The 19291-nt window shown below is 53.9% G+C and overlaps 1 protein-coding gene across 7 annotated transcripts in view; it reads left to right on the top strand.

Moving 5' to 3' along the window:
- CNTN4 (contactin 4) overlaps positions 1-19291 on the top strand; it is a 637177-nt gene that overhangs the window by 19910 nt on the left and 597976 nt on the right. Inside the window, exon 2 of one of the 7 annotated variants that reach the window (XM_036220051.1) lies at positions 7871-8308. The exons of 5 other annotated variants lie outside the window; for them this stretch is intronic. The gene's annotated coding sequence lies outside the window, so the exon portion shown is untranslated. Of the gene's footprint in view, positions 1-7326; positions 8309-19291 lie in introns of those variants that run through there. One more of the 7 variants, XM_036220050.1, reaches the window with a different exon arrangement.

Here is a 19291-nt window from a genome sequence, read left to right as displayed (position 1 = left end):
GCGTGGGTGGCGTGTGGACAGTGAGGGGCTGTGCTGGTCAGGCGTCGCTCACGGCGATTGCGATGGACAAGGTGCCGCTGTCGGGCAGTGAAGGAGAGGGGAGGTTGGGGGCGGCTTAGCCTGGCATGGAGGCTGGGGCGTCTGCGATCCGGTCGGGCAGCTGGTCCCGTGGCCGGACCCACAGCCTGTCCGCAGCTGCAGCCCCGCGGGTACCGCTGTGACCACCGCCCCCGGCCTGCGCCTGCCCTGGACATGCCCGTGGCCGCCCGGGTGCCCCCACCCATGCGAGACGGCCCCCCGCGGGTGCAGCGGGTCGCGCCTGGTTCCCACAGGCCGGGCGGGCCGGGAGGGTGGGCGCCTGCTCTCCTGCCCTCCGCGGTGGGGACCCGATTGCCACCCACGGTCGTACGGTGGGGACTTCCCCACACCGGAGGAGGCTTCAGACACAGGAGGCGAAAGAGAGGTCACCATCAGGGGCACGGTTTGTGGGGAGACGAGAGGAGCAGGTTTCTGGGGAGCAGGGGAGGGCTTTGCCGGGGGTCCAGCCATCTTTCCGTCTGCAGGTGGGGGTGTGGTCTTCGGGGCCGGTTTGGGCCAGGAAGCCGGGAAGGGCCCGGGAGGGAGCCGGCCGAGCTGCCCGGTGTCCTCGTTGGTGGACGCCGAGTCCACACCGTGGGGTGCACCTCCTCCCCGGCGTGAGTTTTCACACCCCCTTTCTTTTCTCCGGCTCACCTGATGGGACGAATACAGTTTATGAAACGTGTCACGTACAAAACACATGTTAAACTTCCGTTTGCCATCGGTGAGGCTTCCGGCCAACGGCAGGCTGTCAGTGCTTAAGTTCTGGGGAGTCAGATGCTCCATGGGGCATTTGGACGGTGCGGGGGTGGGGCCCGTGACCCCAAACATTGTTCAAGGGTCAGCGGGAAGCGCCTGCGTCCAGGGGTCCCCTGAACTTCCCTCATGAACCCCTGGTCCCGGGTCCTTGGCCTCCCAGGCATGTTTCCTTGGTGCCCACGGGCCAAATCAGAGACTCAGCAGTTTCCGTGATGAAGTTGTCAGGTCGAAGCCGATTAATAAGTATTTATGTCCTAATGTCCTCTGAAAGAAATGTACGCCATCGGGAAGAACCGTGCACAATGTGGGGAACCCCGTTTTTGTCGCAGCCCGAGCCACGATCGCCCCGGAGCGGGGTCCGCGCCCGAGGTGGGCGCCGAGTGACGACTCAGCAGCGCGGGCGCCCATGCCCCACCCCCGCTCCCTGTCTCCGCGCCCGCGCCCCACCCCCGCGCCCCACCCCCGCTCCCTGTCTCCGCGGCGGGCCGCGCCCGGCTCTGCGGGGGGCCCCGGGACTACATGGCCAGTGGCGTTCCGACGTGGGGACGGAGGAGTCGAGCTTCAGGGCGCCCTTGCCTGCCAGCTCGGCTGGCGCGTGTCCTGGGCGGGAAGCCACCCTGGGGTGCGCGGCGGGGGCCCCTCCGCCCCGCGTGTCCCCCCCGATGAGCAGGCACCGATCGCAGATGTGCGCTGCCTTCTCCTTCGGTGCTCGGAGCTCGGAGCTCGCCTCGGACTCTGAGCTGTTCAGGCGCCTGCGTCCAGGCTCCGGGTAGGAGCCGCCCTGCGTCTGTGAGGATCAGGGGGCGCGTGCGTCGGCGGCCCCGGCAGGCCTGTGGGGCGGTGGCTGTGTCCGGACACGGGGCTTCCTGGTTTTCGTCCTGCGTCTGTCGGCCCAAAGCTGGGCGGCCGCCAGCTCTGTAGGACGGATTTGGGGTGGGAGTCTGTCCTTCCCCCTACCCCCCGCCCCCCCAGCCGTGCATCACCTGACCCCGCAGGCCCAGGCCCATGCTGCGTGTGAGTCGGCCGCCGCTCTGGGCCAGCAGGACCCTCCAGCTGAGCGGAGCATCCCAGCTCGTGTCCTTCTGAAGTCCCCACCGGTGGCCTCCCTGCCCCACTGGGACATGCATGGAAATGCACACATGTGAAACTAAGCTTCGCAAAGTGCTGGTCGCCCTCGTCACGGCCAGTGCTAAGTGGGATTTGGTGTTTTATCCCGTGGAAGTATGCGCTGGCCTCGACCGTCCACCCCTCGGCCATCGGCCATCGGTCCAGGGCATGGTAGAATGTGTCCAGTTGGTTGGTTAGTCTACCTCTGGGTTGGGTTTTATACTATCTGTGATTTTAACTCTGTCTATTCTTCGTATCTTGGGCTAAAAAATAAGAAACCATTAAAATCAAACAATAGCAAAAAAAAAAAAAGAGAGAGAGAAATCTTGCATTAATTATAACAGATCTGAAGTTAAGTATTCCGGAGGCCGGAACAGGCCCAGGGCTCGCGAGTGGTTACGTCTCTCCAAGGGACATGGCGCCTCGTACTTGTCGGTCACTTTCTATGACCACCTGTTGTCGCCCCTTCGGGGATGTGGCCCCACCGTCCCGGCCCCCTCGCATTGGGGCGGGCCGGCCTCCCTCGGCCACAGCTTGTCCTGGCTCCCCGCCCCCCGCCTCGCTGGGGCCTGTGCCCCGCTGGGTCGGCCGCGGGCTCCTCAGCCCCCATGAGGCCTTCGCGGGCAGCTCCGCCACCACGGGGCCCTCGCTCCTCGCAGTCCCCCGTCGGCTCTAAGGAGCGGCTCTCGCTCTCTCTCCACGTCCCGCTCGCTCCTGCTCCCCAGGCCGTCAGGGCTCCCTGTTCCGTGGTGACTCTAATCCGTCCTCCGTTCTTCCCAAGTCAGGTCACCTCCGACCATGCCAGGCCTTCCGATGCTCCCTCCCAGAGCCTGCCTGCTCCCTCCCTCCTGCCTCCCTCCCTCCTTCTGTTCCTTATTCCCTTTTCTCGTCTTTTTATTTCAGTTTTTCTTCCTGTAGACGCGCGCCTTTGGTCGCTTGTGATAGCATCTCCACACCGCAAACACACGTGGAATAGACGAAATAGACAAATTCCTGGAAAAACGTGATCGGCCAGTGTTTAGTTTTCTTTCCAGCCGCATCGCGACGACGTTGACATGCAGTGCGCCCCGCGGCGCGCCGGCCGGCACCGCCATCATGCCGCAGAGTGACCGTTTCTCTTCTGAGGTGAAAACACTTAAGGTCTACGCTTAGCGAGTTTCGAGGACGCGATAGGGCCTCGTCGGCTGTAATGGAGCACTCGCCTGGACCCCGGACCTCATTCCTCCTACGGCGCGGTCTCTGGCTGCGTCTCCCCATTGCCCAGCCCTGTACCCCGCCCCCTCCCTGGTGACCACCATTCGACTGTTTGTTTCTATGAGTTTTTCCCCAATCCCACAGTTAAGGGAGATGGGATAGTCTTTGTCTTCCTCTGTCTGACTTACTCCACGCAGCAGAAGGCCGAGCGCCCCCTGCCCTCCTCCGCAAGGCTGGACAGTCTGTCTCAAGCCGAAGCCACCCATCCCGCTGATCAGTGGTGGGGCGGCGTCCCCCAGAGTTCGGTGGGGGAGGGCGGGGCTCACGCAGGCCTGTGGCCTGGGCCGTGCCAGGAGGGTGCGATCACCCAGCTCAGAGCAACCTTTCACGCTTGATCAGTGCGCTTAGCGATCACCACACGAAGGTGAGGTAAGGTGAGTCGTGAACGCTCACGTCTCCCTCTCCACGTAACTCGGTGCCTCGGGACGACTCCGCCGGGTGGCGTTTCTAGTGTGTCGTGACGCGTTGGCGGCGTCTGGATCAGAGGGACGCATGCGTTAAGGACAGAGTGATTTTCTGGGGAGCGGAGACTGGTGCCGTTTACCACTCCGCCGAGGGCTGCTGCCGGCTGAACGCCATGCCTCCCCCCTCTGGCGCGTTTTCCGCGTCTGTCGGGTGAATCTGTTCATGCCCTGGGTGTCGTCTCCGGAAGTAAAGTGGCATCGATTTTCCTTAATTAGACTGTGTTTGGTCTATTCTATTGCTTCTGCTCTAAACCGAGAGGTTTGCTTTTGCAGTTTGGAGCCAACCGGGCAGGTTCCGTGTTGCGTTAGGCTTTTGGGTCGGCTGTGGCTCTGTCCTGTCATTTCAGAGCCGTTCTGTCGGCCTTCCGCTGGCCTTTGAGTTCGCTCGGGTGGCGGGGGGTGTGACGAGCAACCAGGTGCTCCCCGGGCGGTGGCCGCGTCCACGGCAGCCTTTGGTTTGAGGCAGGACACATTGGCAAGCATGCGACCTGACTGTAAGCGGTCGAGTTGTGGTCACCGCACACTCCAGGCCCCGCTGGCTCTCAGTCATGGCTGCGCCCTGGACGCACCCACAGGTGCACGCCAACATGACAACGTCCAGGCGGAGGGCACCGCGGCCGCGCGGCCCAGGAAAAGCCGCCGGAAATTCTGCGACTCCGCTGTCTTCAAAGCAGCAGGCTGAGCAGACGTCCCTCTGGGCCGTGTGGGTTTTTTGTCTACACTCGCAGGTGCGGTTAAGCTCATGGCTTTTAAGAACAGCAGTGCTTACTTGACCTAAGGCGGAGCAGCGACTTTTTAAATAATACATGAAATCATTTTAGAGTGTGGTGAAGTGCCAAGCGCCCGTCACCTTGTAGCTGACTTGTGTTTTCACTGTCACCCCGCTGCCACACCCAGGCGCCTGCCCGGGCTCGCCCAGTGACTACGCAGGGTCCCACTCGGCCGGGCGTCTGTCTCCCTGCCGTGAGTGGGGAGTGGAGTGCGGACGGCCTTTTGTTTTTTTGTGTTGCAGAATAAGTGGAGACAGGCAGGGTCAGAATGAAGAAACCAATGAGTCTGTTGACTTCCATACGTTTGTAAGCTGGTATCTGCAAAGGACACAGCTTGTCCCCCACTTGGGGACGTCCTCGGCCGCCCGGCATTGCTCTGTGAGCATCCACTGCAGAGGTCAGCGCAGACCCCGAGCAAGAACTCACTTAAGCGAAGGGACCGCAGACAAGTGGCGTAAACTGCGTGTGCCTCGTTTCCTCAGCTCCACCTTGGGACAGACACGTTTACCGCGTGGGGTTGTTTAGGGAAATAAAGGGGCCCCGCCCCCCGTCACGCATGGTGGCCCCACCCCCTCACACGATGGTCCCGCCCTCCCGTCGTGCACAGTGACCCCGCCCCCGCCCCCTCGCGCACGGTGGCCCCGCCCCCACACGCACGGTGGCCCCGCCCCCACACGCACGGTGGCCCCGCCCCTCGTGAGCCCCTGCCGCCTCGGCTTGGCCGTGTCACTGGCTTTGGCCGCGCGGCCTGAGAGGTGAGGCAGGCGGGACTGACATGTGCTCCCAGGGGTGGCTCAGCCTCGCGCACTGCTGCCCTCGGCCTCTTCCGTCCGGTCGCCACCACCCTGCCGCCCGTGTTGGTGAGTCTCTGTCTGTCTGTCTGTCTGGTTCGTTTGTCGCTTTCGGTTTTAAAGCCCGCATATGAGTGAAACATAGTCTCTCAGCCTTTTCTGGCTTCTTATTTCACTTGGCATGAGCACCTCGAGGTCCATCCACAGTGCCGCGAATGGCAGCGTTTCGTCTCTCCTCACGGCTGAGGGATGATCCCCTGCGGCCGAGCAGCGCGGCCGCTTTGCCCAGGCCGCGCTGTCAGGAGACACTTCGGTCGTTTCCAAGCCTCGGCCGCCGTGAGTGATGCTGCGGTGAACATCGCGATGCAGATATCTACAGGGATACATGTTTTCAGTTCTTTAGAGTAGATACCCAGAAAGAGGGGTCGCCGGGTCATCTGGTATTTTCAGCTTTAGTTTTTTGAGGAAACTTCAGACTGTTTTCCACAGTGGTTGTACCAGTTTACGTTCCCATCCGTGGTGCACGAGGGTTTTTTTTTCCCCCCACAGCCTCTTAGCACCTGCTATTATGGACACAGAGAAGATCCCAAATAGCCAAAGCGACCCTGAGAAAAAAAGGGAAGGCTGGAGGTATCACACTATCTGACTTCAAATTATACTGCAAAGCAACGGTAATCAAAACAGCATGGTATTTGCAGAAAAACAAACACACAGTCCAGTGGACCAGAACTTAGAGTCCAGAAATAAACCCCTGATATTATGGGCAGATCATTTTTGACAAAGGAGCCAAAAACATACAATGGAGGAAGGAAACCCTCTTCCATAAATGGTGATGGGAAAATTAGAAAGCCACCTGCAGCAGAATGAACTAGACTCCTGTTTCCAAACATAAAAATTAACTGAGAAAGTCAAAGACCTAAATATAAGCCCTGAACCAATAAACTTCAAAGAAGAAAATATAGGTATGAAACTCGTGGACCTTGGATTTAGAGATTTTATGAAATTGACCTCAAAGGCAAGAGAAGTAAAAGCAAAAATGAATGAATGGGACTACATCAGACCGAAAGGCCTCCGAAAGAAAGAAACGTCATCAGAACAAAGAGGCAGCCGACCGAATGGGGGGAGGTATTTGCAAGCAACACTTCCGATAAGGGGCTAACGGCCAAAATATTTAAAGAACTCACACAGCTCAACAACAGCAAAACAATCTAACTAAAAAATGGGCCAAGGGCCCAAACAGACACTTCTTCCAAGAAGACATACAAACAGCCAACAGGCATGTGGAAGGAGGCTCAACCTCACTGGCTCTTAGGGAAGCGCAAGTCAAACCCACAGTGAGCCGCCTCTGCACACCTGTTAGCTCGATTGTCATCCGACTGTCATCGACAGGACCTGAGAGCCAGTGAGCGCCAGCCACTCGGCCGGGTCGCGGCTTCCCGTGGGGGCGGAGTCAGGACGGGTCCCCGCACCCCTCTGCTGGCTCAGCCGCGGGGCTCTGTGCGTCTGGGGGCCGCGGCCCCCCTCCCTCCGACGGCGGTGACTGTAACTCGCCCCAGGTGTCCGGGCTGTCCCGCGTCCATGGGGGGCCCGCGTCCTGTCCGCCCGTCTCTGCGGGGTCCTCGGAGTGGCCCGTCTCCGTGTCCGCGCCTCTAGCTGCCGGGCTCCCTGATGCCCACCGTCCTCCTCTTTTTGTTCGTGTCCCTGAGGTGTTTTCCTGTCATTAATTTCCCGAATAGATTTCTAAAAACAGAACAGTTTTGCTTTCTGATCTGAAATAACTCTTTTACACATGCAGAAATGGGGGGGGAAAGTAGTTTAAGAGTGAAATAAGCGAGGCGAGCACCCGTTGCCATGACGAAGCGGATGCCGTGAGGCCGGGTGGGCAACACCGGCCGCGATGGTGCCGCCGGGTGCGTGGGGGCCGCCGAGCGCGTGGGGGCCGCCGAGAGGGCGCGGGGTTGAGGGCCAGACGCGGAGCTCTGGGGCGGGGACGTGCACCCCCAGGGGCTGGCGGGGCAGGCGGGGTGGGCGGGCGCTGCATGCCCCTGCCTGGGGTGGGAGAAGGGAGTGGGTGACCTCCGTGGGGTCGCTCGGGACCAGCCGAGCACGGTGGCTGGGAGCGCGCCCCTGGAGGCGGCGGGACCTCACAGTGCTGGCCCGCGGAGCGGGAGGTCACTCGCGGAGCCTGCAAGATGCAGAGCCACGGGCAAGGAGCCTTCGCGGGCTTTGCGTGTGTCAGACAGAACCGCTACGGAGAATAAGCAAAATGACCCCCGCAAGTGTACTTTCCGGCTTCAAAGCCTGACCTCATTGCTCAGGATGTGGGTGATTTCGGGCAAACCTCTAAAGATAGAAGTCTGTCTCCTCATCTATAAAAACGAGTTTTTGCAATGACAAATTAAAATGCCCAGTGAGGCATTCCAGGATGACGCTGGCTTAGTGAAGGTGTCCCGAGGATGTTAGTTTTATGCCTTGAAATGATTTCACTGCACATCGGGGCAGTTGACGTAGCTGTGGTTTTGAATGAAGGCTTCCAGTTTATCCTGGATGATCGAGTTCCTAAGTTCTAGACTCCTCCCATTGGGCTTTCTCAGAGATTCATAGTCTTTCGCAAGTGATGCAGAAGAAATCACTGTTTTCCTTCCAGAAACGTGGCTGAACAAGCGCACATTTGCATAAAATCGCTCTCAAGCATCTATCAACGTGAATGAAAAGAACCCCAAATTATGGAGGAAGATTTCAGCCACACTAAAATTAGAGTCTCAGCCTCACACCCCGCGTGACGAGGACTCGCATTCGGGTTCGTGTCAGGACAAGTCGCCGGGATTCAGCCCACAGCGCCTTTCGCCTGGGACACGCTGCTCCGGCTAGGACAAGGGCTTTTCAGACAGGACCGCCTGCAAAGTCAGTCACACGCCCACGACCACGCGCCGGGAAACACCGCTCACGACGTCGCCACCGACCGAGGGCGGTGCCGCCCTGGCCTGTCGCAGGGGTGGGGGGTGCGGCGAGCTGCGTCCCCGAGCGCCCGCCCTCCATTGCTCCCCCAGGGCACACGTACTCTGTGCCTCTCAAAATGGGTTTGGTAAGTAATGGGGAAGTCAAAGCCTTTCCTCGATGGTCTCCGTCCGTGCACACGTGGGCGTGGGCTCCGCGGCGGCCGAACTCCGTGCACCCTTGCCCCTCCGAGGATGGTGGCTGGGCGGCGACCACACCTTTTCTCCTGCTTCACGTTTGAAAAGACTTAGGCTCCTGATGGAAGGGAGCCCCGCGGCCCGGGGAGTGGATGTCCACGCCAGCAGGGAGCCCCGCGGGCAGCAGGCGATGCGCCCCGAGGACAGACCTGCGAGGCCACGCGGGTCTCGGGGTGTGGGGAGCTGAGTCCCTCGTCTCCAGAGCTGCAGGTTTTCGAGAGGAGCCTGCCGTGTGTGAGGCTTTGCTTGTCCGGGGGTTTTGCTGTGGTTTCCGCGGGGATTCAATCTGCGGACTTGAAAATGTTGGGAGCTACGCAGCATTGGCCGTAAGCTGTGGCACGTGGGCAGCCTGTGTGAGGTGGCCCCCCTACCCCCGAGCCGCCCGACCCTGCGGCCTGACGCAGGGACCGATCATGGTCAGCTCTATCTGTTCCTTAGGGACCGTCTTAATGGTCAGGAAGGAATGCAGAGGCCTGGCCCCCTGTCCCCGCGGCCTGGCCCATCTCAGCTTCTTCGCTGAGCTCGTAGGGGGTGAGGTGCATGGGGTCTGCCCAGCCCTGGGGGAGAATGGCGGGGGCCTGGCTGTGGGTGGGCGCGGAGGGCGTTGGCCCTGCGGGTGTGGACCCGCCTCAGGGACCAATGGCTCTCGCTGCCTCCAGCCCCGGGCCCCTGCCCAGAGCGTGGGGCGGGCCCAGGCCTAAGTCCCTGCCACGCTTGTCCATCGTGGTGGCCCGTCCCCTTCTAGCAGCGAGTGGGGAGCCCATCAAGAACTGCCTCCTGGGAACAAAGACGCTCCTGTCACCCAGGAAATTGCCGGGGTGTGGGAGCTGCGTGTCAGGGGTGGGGCGTGAAGACCAGATCTGTCTTTATTCCTTGTTGTAAGTGACAGCGTGTCATGGGGGGGGCGGCCGGGGGGACAAGGGCTCGAAGTCGTGATTGGGATGGAAGACATCCATGCCAGGAGTTGGCGCAGGTGAGCTGCGGTGAGGTTGGTGCGTGCAGAATTGAGGAATTCCTGCTTCCTGGCATGCTGATGGGCGCAGTGTTCTTCAGTGACAGTAATCGGATAAACTGCTCAGGTCAACTAAATTCATCATCTTTTAATAGGAACCTGGGATATTCTGTCCTAGTTCTTCGGTGCAAATTGATTGATTAGAATGTTTGCATTGAAATTAAGCTGCCATCTGTACCCTAGATATTGATCTTGTACCTTTTAAACATGCCTCGAGTGGTTTATTTTCTGCCGAGCTTTATCCTTTACGGAGGACCTCTGCTCTGATGAGATGAGCGAGTGAGGGTGGAACAAAGTAGCACATACCTGAGCATTGTTCTCCTACGCAGGCTTCATTTCAGCGTGTTGATTCCAACTTGATTTGCATTGAATGACTCATTGTTACACGTGGCCCCGAGATTCCCATCTGATCGAAAACTGTTTCACGTTCAGAGTTCTGTCCGTGGTACTGAGGAATATTCCTTGCCCGTGCCCAGAACTGGAATGCGTGCACGTGTGTTTGCGTTCGGGGTGGTGATCGAAGCAGCTTGCTTTGTTTGTTTGTTTGTTTGTTTTGCTTTGGGCTGTCTTTCTTTCCCACGTAGGAGGAGAGCTGCCCCTCGCAACTGGGAACGTGAGGGTCCGATCCGGGGACTGAAGGCTTCAGGCACGCGAGCCACTCGCTGTGCACGCGGAGCGAGCTGCGTGTGCCCTCCGGACCCGCGCGTGCCTCCGCCCCGTCTGTCAGACTTTGGGGGAGAGACGCTCTCGGCGTCTGCTGGCCTGTCAAAAGCCAGGGCCGCCGCTGTGCAGAGCCGGGCATAATGGTAGACTAAGTGAAGTTTTCAGTCAGACGCAGGGGATATTACACTTATCAAACAAAAGCGGCCATGGGCAAAAAGAGAAACATTGAAATTCAGAGCAAAAAAACCCAAAAAACAAAAAACAAAACAAAAACGAGATCGTTAGGGGAAAACAACAGCAAAGTGTAGCTCTTAGTAGAGGTGGTGAATATCGAAAAGGCCCCTAGTGGAACCCGGTGCGGCTCCCCGGGCGGCCGGCCGCGGACGTGCGTGTGCATGCGGGCGGCCTGTACGGGGTGACGTGGCAGGGTGGGCCTGGGCTCGTCGCACGCTGGCACGGGGCTCCTGACATGCGAGCGAGGGGGAGAGATGCCGGCTCTCCGCTTCCCCTCACGCCCAGCCAGTTCTAGAAGCCTCCGCGTTGAGTAAACGCGCCAAGGGTGGTGAAAGTTAGTGAAAATGAAACATTTTATGCATATCGTGGCAAAATTTTTGAACTCCTAGGATGGAGAGGAAATTCACACAATTGACGCAGCACAGAAACGGGTTACTTGCGAAGACGCGGGACCGTGACTCCTGGTTTCTCATCGACGGCCCAGGGAACTTGAGGACTTTCTTTGCAGAGTTCTGAGTGACAAGGTTGCCGCCCTGAGGTTCTGTAGCCAGGCACTTGTGGCTCAGGAAAGGACTCAAATGTTCTACGAACGTTGTTTTTTCTTAAAATAAAAACGAGGGGAGAGGTCACTTAAGTATTGTAGTGCAACTGCAAACGAGTCTGGTCCTATCGCAAATGAGGACGGGGTGTGAGCATCATGGACGAGCCTGCGGGGCTGGCTATGGGCGGACCGCTTAGACCCACCTGCGGAGACATTACACCCTGATGCTCAGGGTCTGCAGGGAGGGCCGGAGTCCACAGGCCTGAGGTAGGGCTGGCGGGCAGTGTGTGTGTTAATTCCCAACGTGACCTGACAGTGGACAGAATGGACAGTCTGAGTGACGAGGCCAAACAAATTTATATTAGATGACTGTTGACAATGTGGTCATGAAATGTTAGCATGATAGCTTAGATTCAACTAGAAGGATCATAGTGTTAGTAAGTTCTTTCTAACACGAGGGGACTAGCGTTCGTGTCATGAGAAACTAAGTGATGTGTGTGTGTCGCAGTACAAAGGACATGTAGGGTAGGGTCAGTGGAGGACAGGGTGTAAGTGTCCGGCCTTGTTCTTGGCGGGGGAGTTCTCAGAGGCGGTTGAATGATTGAGACTGGTGGAGAAATGTGTTATTTGCTTACATACATATGTTTAATATAAGTAGCAGAATAAATAGAAATAAGATGAAGGTCTCTTTAAGGCTAGAGAATGGAAAATTATAAGCAAAGAAAAAAGAAAGCTTCAATAATAGAGGGGAAAATTTGGGGAAGGAAACAACAAGGTAATGTAAACAAACAAAAATTGAAATAAAGTGGTAGAGCGTATTCAAGTGATAACTCAGGTGGGTGCATTAAATCTTAATTAAGAAATATATATTAAAATAGATGAAAGTTCTTACATACAGTTAGTTGCATGCTGTTGAAAAGAAGATGCAATAAATAAATACCTAAATAAATAAATAAGTAAAAGAAGATACATTTAGGCAAAGGGGTATAAAATAACCAGAAGTTTTTTCATAATTATGTGAGCAGCACTTGGCATGGCTGTGCATATAGTTCAGAAATGGTTGTTAACTCATGGAGTAAATGAATGTGCGAAGATACAACAGCTCCCCCCCACACTAAACACACACACACACTCTCTCTCTCTCGCGCGCGCACACACACACACACTCTCTTCAGGGTGCGTGATACCAGTATCCAAGTACAATTCAAAGCAGTAAAGTATTAAATAGGATACAGGACTGTTTTTATTGATGGAAACTCAACCATCCAACCTTTACACACTGAAAAGCATGCATTAAAGCATGACGAATTAGAAACTCAAAAATCTGAGTGTAAGTTAGCACGCTGCTACCAGGCTGGGGGATTTTAACACATCTAGAATTGGACTAGTGGAAGAAATCCAAAATAAATGATGTAGTTATTGTTTTCTGCAATTTTAAGCTCATACCTCTCCTTAGATAACAAACATCTACCTTCTCCTTGAACGACTTTCCGATTTTAAAATAAAACCAACTTGGCAACAGAAAAAAACACAAAGCAATGGAACAAAACACTTTTTTGCTCACATACTCTCCTTTGCCAATTTGAATGTTTTTTGTTTGTTTGTTTGTTTTGGTTATTGCATGACGTGCTATTTCCCTTCATTTGAGAATTACCGATTTAAATGTTATAGTTCAATTAAGATTTACTTCTAGATATAGTTTGAAAGTTTTACCCTACAAATGTGGACTGTGCATTCTTTAAAAACTGTGGAATGTTTATGAAATTGATCATATAATAATAGATCTAAAGGAAGAGTCGCATTTAAAAATGTTTAAATCTAACAAGTTAATTCTCTAAATTAGAGAGCAGCGGAACTATAACGAGGAGCAAAAGTGAAATGCTTTGGATATTAAAAGAAAAAAGACAACTTCTGAAAGGCTCTTGGGTCAAAGAGAAAAACCTACCTAAATTTTGGAGTATGTTAAAATTTCAATAACAATGATGCCTATTTAATATTCTGATATACAGTCAGGTGTTTACTCAGGCTTTTACAAACATTAATGCCTTTTTAAATATGAAAATTGAAATTAAGTAAAATAAACATTTAGCTCAAGAGGGTAGGGAACACATTACAAATCAAAAGACATTAGTGAAAAGTAATTAGTAATTTTAGAAGCAGAAGTCAGTGAATTGTGTACAGAGAAATACGTACAATTAAAAAGAGCCCATGGTTTGAAAAGACTGGTTAAATTAACAAAGCTTTGTCACATTTGTTTCAGAAAAATGAGAAGTCTACAAATAAATAATATTAAAGAATAAAAGAGGTAGGAACATAGATATGTAATACATTTCCAAATTGTCTATGATTTTTATGAATATATACATATACATAAAATCGATCATTTTTTTGGGGAAAATAGTGATTTCTTTTTCAGGAAAAGAAAAATTCCTGATTAAATGCATTACTAAGGGGGGCGGAAATGAAAATAGTGTCTTAGGTTTACTTTCAATTCTGTGCAATGCACAGGTTTGTGACATTAGTTAAGTGCTAGAAGAAATAAAGAAATAAATCATTACCAAGTGATTTAAATGTTTCAGAATTTTCAAATTAGAAGAGGGAACAATTTCTATCTCACTTAAAGTTCCTGTTTTGAGGCTCACAAGTATATTTTCAAATTTGAGAAAGGTTGCAGTGACATAATAACCAAAATAGTGCACGATGCAATATACATATGGCTTAATATCGAATTGTAACTCGAAACCTATATGGTTTTATCAACCAATGTCACCCGATTAAGTTTCATTAAAAAAATTATAGACCAGTTTGCCTATGATCACTGATGTGAATATTAGTGAATCAAAGTCATTCTCACATGAAAAGAATGATATTTACTTATCAAATACATTTATTCTGAAAATGTCAGAGGAGTTCACGTTAATATAGCTTTTACAACATATTAAAAAGGATAAATAAGAAAACTCCTAGTACTATCTTGATGGCTATTTAAAGCCTTTTGATAACATTGAATAGATATTCCCCAATAAAGCTCTTAGGACATGAGGAAAAATAAAGGAAAATTTCTCAGTATAATTACAATTGAGGGCATCTGTGACAGAGAGCAACAAACATAATTCACTATGAACAGTGAAAGCATTCCTGCTCAAACTCAGACAGAAACGGCCCTAGTGGTGCCCAGTCAGCCTGATCTGAAGGGTGTGGATATAGAAACGGACCTTTGTGCGAGTGGGCTTGGGGACTTCATTAGCTATAAAAGTGAGTTAAATCTTTTTGAAGTACTGTACAGTAAAAATTTGTGCAGATATAGATAGCTCAGTAGAAACACTGAATTATAGGTGGAAATTTAATTGTATATTAAATTTGTCATATAAAATGAATGGTACTGTGGATTGATAACAAATACTACAATAAAAAACACTTGTTTGTTAATAGTTAATACTTCAAAAAAATTTACAGTAGCTTGAAATTTAAAAGCAATTACACACTACAAGATGAACATGTAGAATTTTTTTTTTTAGTCTTTGAGGGTAGGACCTCGTTAGCATGTTTCAAGCCCTGGGACTATAAAAGTAGAGAAAGATGGGTGAGCCTTCCTGAGAAACAAGTTCTATAAGAAATCCTCCATAAACACAAAGGCACATGTAAGTGAATGTTCATAGCAGTGTGTTGGATCACATCAAGGATTCGACACCTAAACATCCGCCGGGAAATGAGTAGTTAGAGAGAAACAGTACATCATTGCAAAGAGTGTGTAGATGCCTCTAAGTAGTGACGGGCTGGGTTTGTACGTGTCGACTGGGTCAGCATAAAGCGCGATGTAATCTGTGGTCTCATTTTCACAGTCTGGTGTTTGTGTGTCTGTGTCCTGTGCCTATGGAAAAGGAAAGACGCACAGATAAATACCAAACGCTCAGGAACACAGGGGCCGGCACGAGAGAGTGTCGATTTCTAACTTTCTGTATTTCTGTATTTCTAAATGATTCGAATGTTTGTGGTGAGCGGTCACTGCTTCAATAATCGTTAAAAGTGGAACTATTTCCTTTTTCGGTCAGGAACTCAGTGGGGAGTTACAGTCTCTAGTCTACGCGTACGTTTGGGAAAACCCGAGGCCGCGTGAGGGTTCTCGGGGGTGTTCTGAGTGACGGGGCGCAGAGCGCAGGTGGCCGTGCTCACAGTTGTGAGCGAAACGGTCTCCCAGCCCGCGAAGGGCGGAGTGGGTCACGTGTGTCGTGGATTCACTCGAGCGACTCGCCGCGCCGTGAGCATCACGTGCTTTGTGTCGATGTTCTTGTCTGTGATTCTGCAGTCAGGACAGGTGGTTTCTCAGAGGTGGCCTGGGACCGGCGGCAACAGGGAACTGGTCAGCTACGCAGATTCTCATTCCCCACCAGAACCACCGAACCCGAAACCGCCGCCGAATCTGGGTTTTAACTCCAGGGGCGCCTAAGGTTGGGAGCCGCTGCTCTGGGACATTCGGGGCAAAGCTCTTCACTAGTCACGTTTCATAAGCTGCTGTCCCCCTAGAGAGCCCACGGATTCGCTGACAGCGAGCAGAAAGTGGGTTCCCGAGTGAGGCGACCTGTTTTGGGAGACGGTGGGAAACCCCACTCGCCTCTGCGTCCGGGCGGGACGGGTGGAGGGCTGTTCGCGGGGACAGCAGCCCCCGCGGTGGTGTTTAGCGGATGGGAGGGGGCTCGCCCTCAAGGTGCACAGGCCATTGAACAGACGGAGTAAGAGGTAGTGACAACCTGAACTGGAGGAGGAAAAACAGAGCTCGAGAAGAAGAAGCCAATGAGGGAGCTTGAGAGACGGAGAAGGAAGGGAAGGTGGTGGGAACTCTAAGTCTGTGTGGCAGGTGCCCCCGCGCTGCGGGGCAGAACCGTCACCCGGGATGCAGTGCGGGTCAGAACCGTGACCCGGGCCGTGCCGCGGGGCAGAACCGCCCCCCGGGCCGCGCCGCGGGGCAGAACCGCGACCCGGGCTGCGCCGCGGGGCAGAACCGCGACCCAGGATGCAGTGCGGGGCAGAACCGCGACCCGGGATGCAGTACGGGGCAGAACCGCCCCCTGGGCCGCGCCGCGGGGCAGAACCGCGACCCGGGCCGTGCCGCGGGGCAGAACCGCGACCCGGGCCGCGCTGCGGGTCAGGACCGTGACCCGGGATGCAGTGCGGGGCAGAACCGCGACCCGGGATGCAGTGCGGGGCAGAACCGCCCCCCAGGATGCAGTGCGGGTCAGAACCGTGACCCGGGCCGCGCCGCGGGGCAGAACCGCGACCCGGGCCGCGCTGCGGGTCAGGACCGTGACCCGGGATGCAGTGTGGGGCAGAACCGCGACCCGGGATGCAGCGCGGGGCAGAACCGTGACCCAGGCCGCGCCGCGGGGCAGAACCACCCCCTGGGAGCAGCCTGCAGGTCGGCGTCTGTGCTGACGTCAGCCATCGCGGACACGGCCGGTCGGCGTGTACGTGCACATCGGGGCTCGCGGCTCATCAGAAGGCGGTTGAAATTCTCCCTGATCATCACTGGAACAAGAGAGCACAAAACACAGCCTGGCACTTTGCCAGACTCGTCAAATATGAGTTTTAAGGACCGCGGACGCCTGCCAAAGACCCGGATCATAGACTCCTACAGACTCACACGAAAAATAAGAAATAGAAGTCGCTTTTGGGAGAGGAGGGAATCCAGGTTCATGCACATTGGACGCCGCACATTGAACCATTAAACTCAGGTAAGAGCAGAGCTGGGGTAATCCAGGGTGTGTGCCCTTTACGGAATTAAAAAAAAAAAAAAATAAAGCGAGAGTGGCTAAAACCGTTTTCTCAAAAGAGCTTTAAAGTCAGACGCAGAGAGGAGACCGTGGAGAGTCATCAGCCTTTCCTTCCCGTCACCGGTGGGAGTTTCCCAGACTGCGCTGCTTGGGAAGGGCAGCTGTCATGTCGATGAAAGCGTGGTTTCCTGTCTCCGGCTCCTGTTGTCTCTCGTCCATCGGGGACCCCTGCGACATTCTTGTCCCCCGAAAGCGCCCCCCTGACTGCGTTCTCCTCTGCTCCGACGCGTTCAGCGGCCTCGCCCTGGGTTCTGCCTCACGTCGGGGGCTCAGGCGGGCCTCTGCTCCCTGTCCAGGCCGCTCGTCCAGTGGTTTCCTGTGTCCCTGCTGGTTTTCTTTTATCTTAGCTTGCTGCATCAGCCAAAGAAGATCCAGCAGGACCGTGTGGGTGCGTGTGGAGAGGCGCACACTGTATTTGCGATACTATGCACAGTAAAATCTGACATTGCTGTGTTATAATTCATGCGTGGGCTGGCCCGCAGAGTCGTGGCGGCTGGCACGTCTGAACTCGGCCGGGCAGGCTGGCAGGCTGGGGTGCAGGCAGAGCACGCCAGGGTCGTGAGTCTGGATCTGCGGGTTAGGGCGCTGAGGCGGGGGTCCCCCAGGAGCCTCGGTTTTCGCTTCAAGACCTTCGACTGGCTGGGCGAGGCCCACCCACACCGCTGTGCTGTGTCGTCCAGTAACGTCCTTTCCGTCAGTTCGGCCGGGGATGGCCGGTGACAGCATTTCCACGGCGGCACGCAGGCCGCACCGCAGATGCGTGAGGAGAATCCCGGGCTGGGGCCCTGAGCCCAAGGAGGCTGTGCATACATCGAATGAAATCGGGCCAAAAAACTCGCTAACGGCAGACACAGAGCGACCGTTCGCCTGGAGCTGAAACGAGCGGTTTATGGTCTCGTCTCCCTCATTCCATGACATTCCTGCCAAATCAGTGTCCCTCGTCCTCCTGCGTTTCTGGGGCTCCAAGGTGATCACGACCATTTGCAAATACAAATGTCCCGTTATCAATTAATTGGCCGTTCACCACTAGCCATTATCTCTCACAAAGTCGCGCTGGCATGGTAATTACGTCGTTAAGAGTAATCACCATGTAATTTCGCATGCTTATTTGTACCTTATTAAGCGCTCACGTGATTGACATATTTCTGGCCAAATAAAAGTTATCCATGGGACTAATTTTTTTTGGGGGGTGGTGGGGGGAATAACAGGGGCGCTTCCTGGTCTTGTTTACAGTGGGTAAATGACCGTCACCGAGCTAACACCCCCGTCACCCCCCAGCAGGGCGGGCAGGCGGGGAGAGGAGAAACTTCGGGGTCCCTGAGAGAATTCCTTGTGCGCGCAGTGAGGCCGAGACCACACGCTCCGGCTTCCAGTGCGGGGGCTGCGTTCTCTGCAGAAGTCACATAAAACTGACCCTGTGAAGACGGTGTCCCACGGACGTCCCCGAGGGCTGCGTGACTTCCGTGTCTGGCACCTCTGTTCTCATGTTACCCCCCTCCCAGACTTTTAGTGTTCGCTGCTCATATCAGTGTGCATGTTAGTTTTCAAAGGCTTTGTTCGCATGGGGCGGGCGACGTGTATGATTCTCAAAGCATCTCCCAGCGCTGCCCTTTAGAAATATTATGGGAGCCATATGTGCTGTTTACATTTTTCTGGTGGCCACTTGAAAAGCAACAAGAAGCAAGTAAAACTAAATTTAGTAGTACATTTCATTAAAACAATCGTTAATTCAAAGATCCTCAATGTAAAAACTCTTAATGAGTTATGCTATACTTTGTTTTTGTTTTTTTGTATTAAGTCCGATGTGCATTTTGCTTACAGCACGTCTCAGTCCAGATTAGGGAATGACAGCGTGTGATGTCCACGCCTAGGCTATTAAAGACATGGCTGCTTTTGGCTTGCCGCCAGTGGATGACTCCTAGCTCCGGCGAAGGCGGTGGCCCTGTGGAGACGCAGGGGGACTCAGGCGGGCCTGTGGAGATGTCCACGTGACAGAGAACCTGAGGCACCCTGCCGAAAGCCAGCATCCGCTTGCCGGTCATGTGAGTGGGTCGGCTAGGATGTGGACCCTCGGTCCCAGTCAAGCCTTCAGCCACATCCCTGGATGACTTCTTCCCTGCAGCCACGAGAGCCCCAGCTCAGCCACGCCCAAGTTCCTAACCTGCAGGAATGGCGCAGAATAAGGACGATTCTTATTTTAAGCAAAAAAACAAAGCAAAACACATTTTAAGTGTTCGCTAGCCACGTGTAGCCTCCGGCTATTGAGTTAGTGTAGGTATGTTGATGGTCATATCTATGTGGTAGGAACCAGAGTCCTAATATATAATTTGCTTTCTGATTTCATAGATTTTTCTATCAGTTTATATTGTATAATCTGGTAAAAAAAAATGGATCCAGTCTTTTAAAAATTCTGTTTTTTAATTTAAGAAGTTTGCTAGGAAGAGCGATGGAAGTAACATTTATGAGCTACCTCACGAGGTCGTTAGTACGTGTTGCTGAGTCGTTTCCATTACGTAACTCAATCCTCGTGTAGCCCAGGAAGGTGAGTTGTGCATCCTCACTTCGCAAATTGGAAAAGCGAAGCTGAGAAGTTTAG

The sequence above is a fragment of the Rousettus aegyptiacus genome, unplaced genomic scaffold, assembly GCF_014176215.1.
Source record: "Rousettus aegyptiacus isolate mRouAeg1 unplaced genomic scaffold, mRouAeg1.p scaffold_m13_p_4, whole genome shotgun sequence".
NCBI classification, from domain to species: domain Eukaryota; kingdom Metazoa; phylum Chordata; class Mammalia; order Chiroptera; family Pteropodidae; genus Rousettus; species Rousettus aegyptiacus.
Note: the sequence above shows the minus strand (reverse complement) of the source record. Positions and strands in the feature narration are given on the sequence as shown.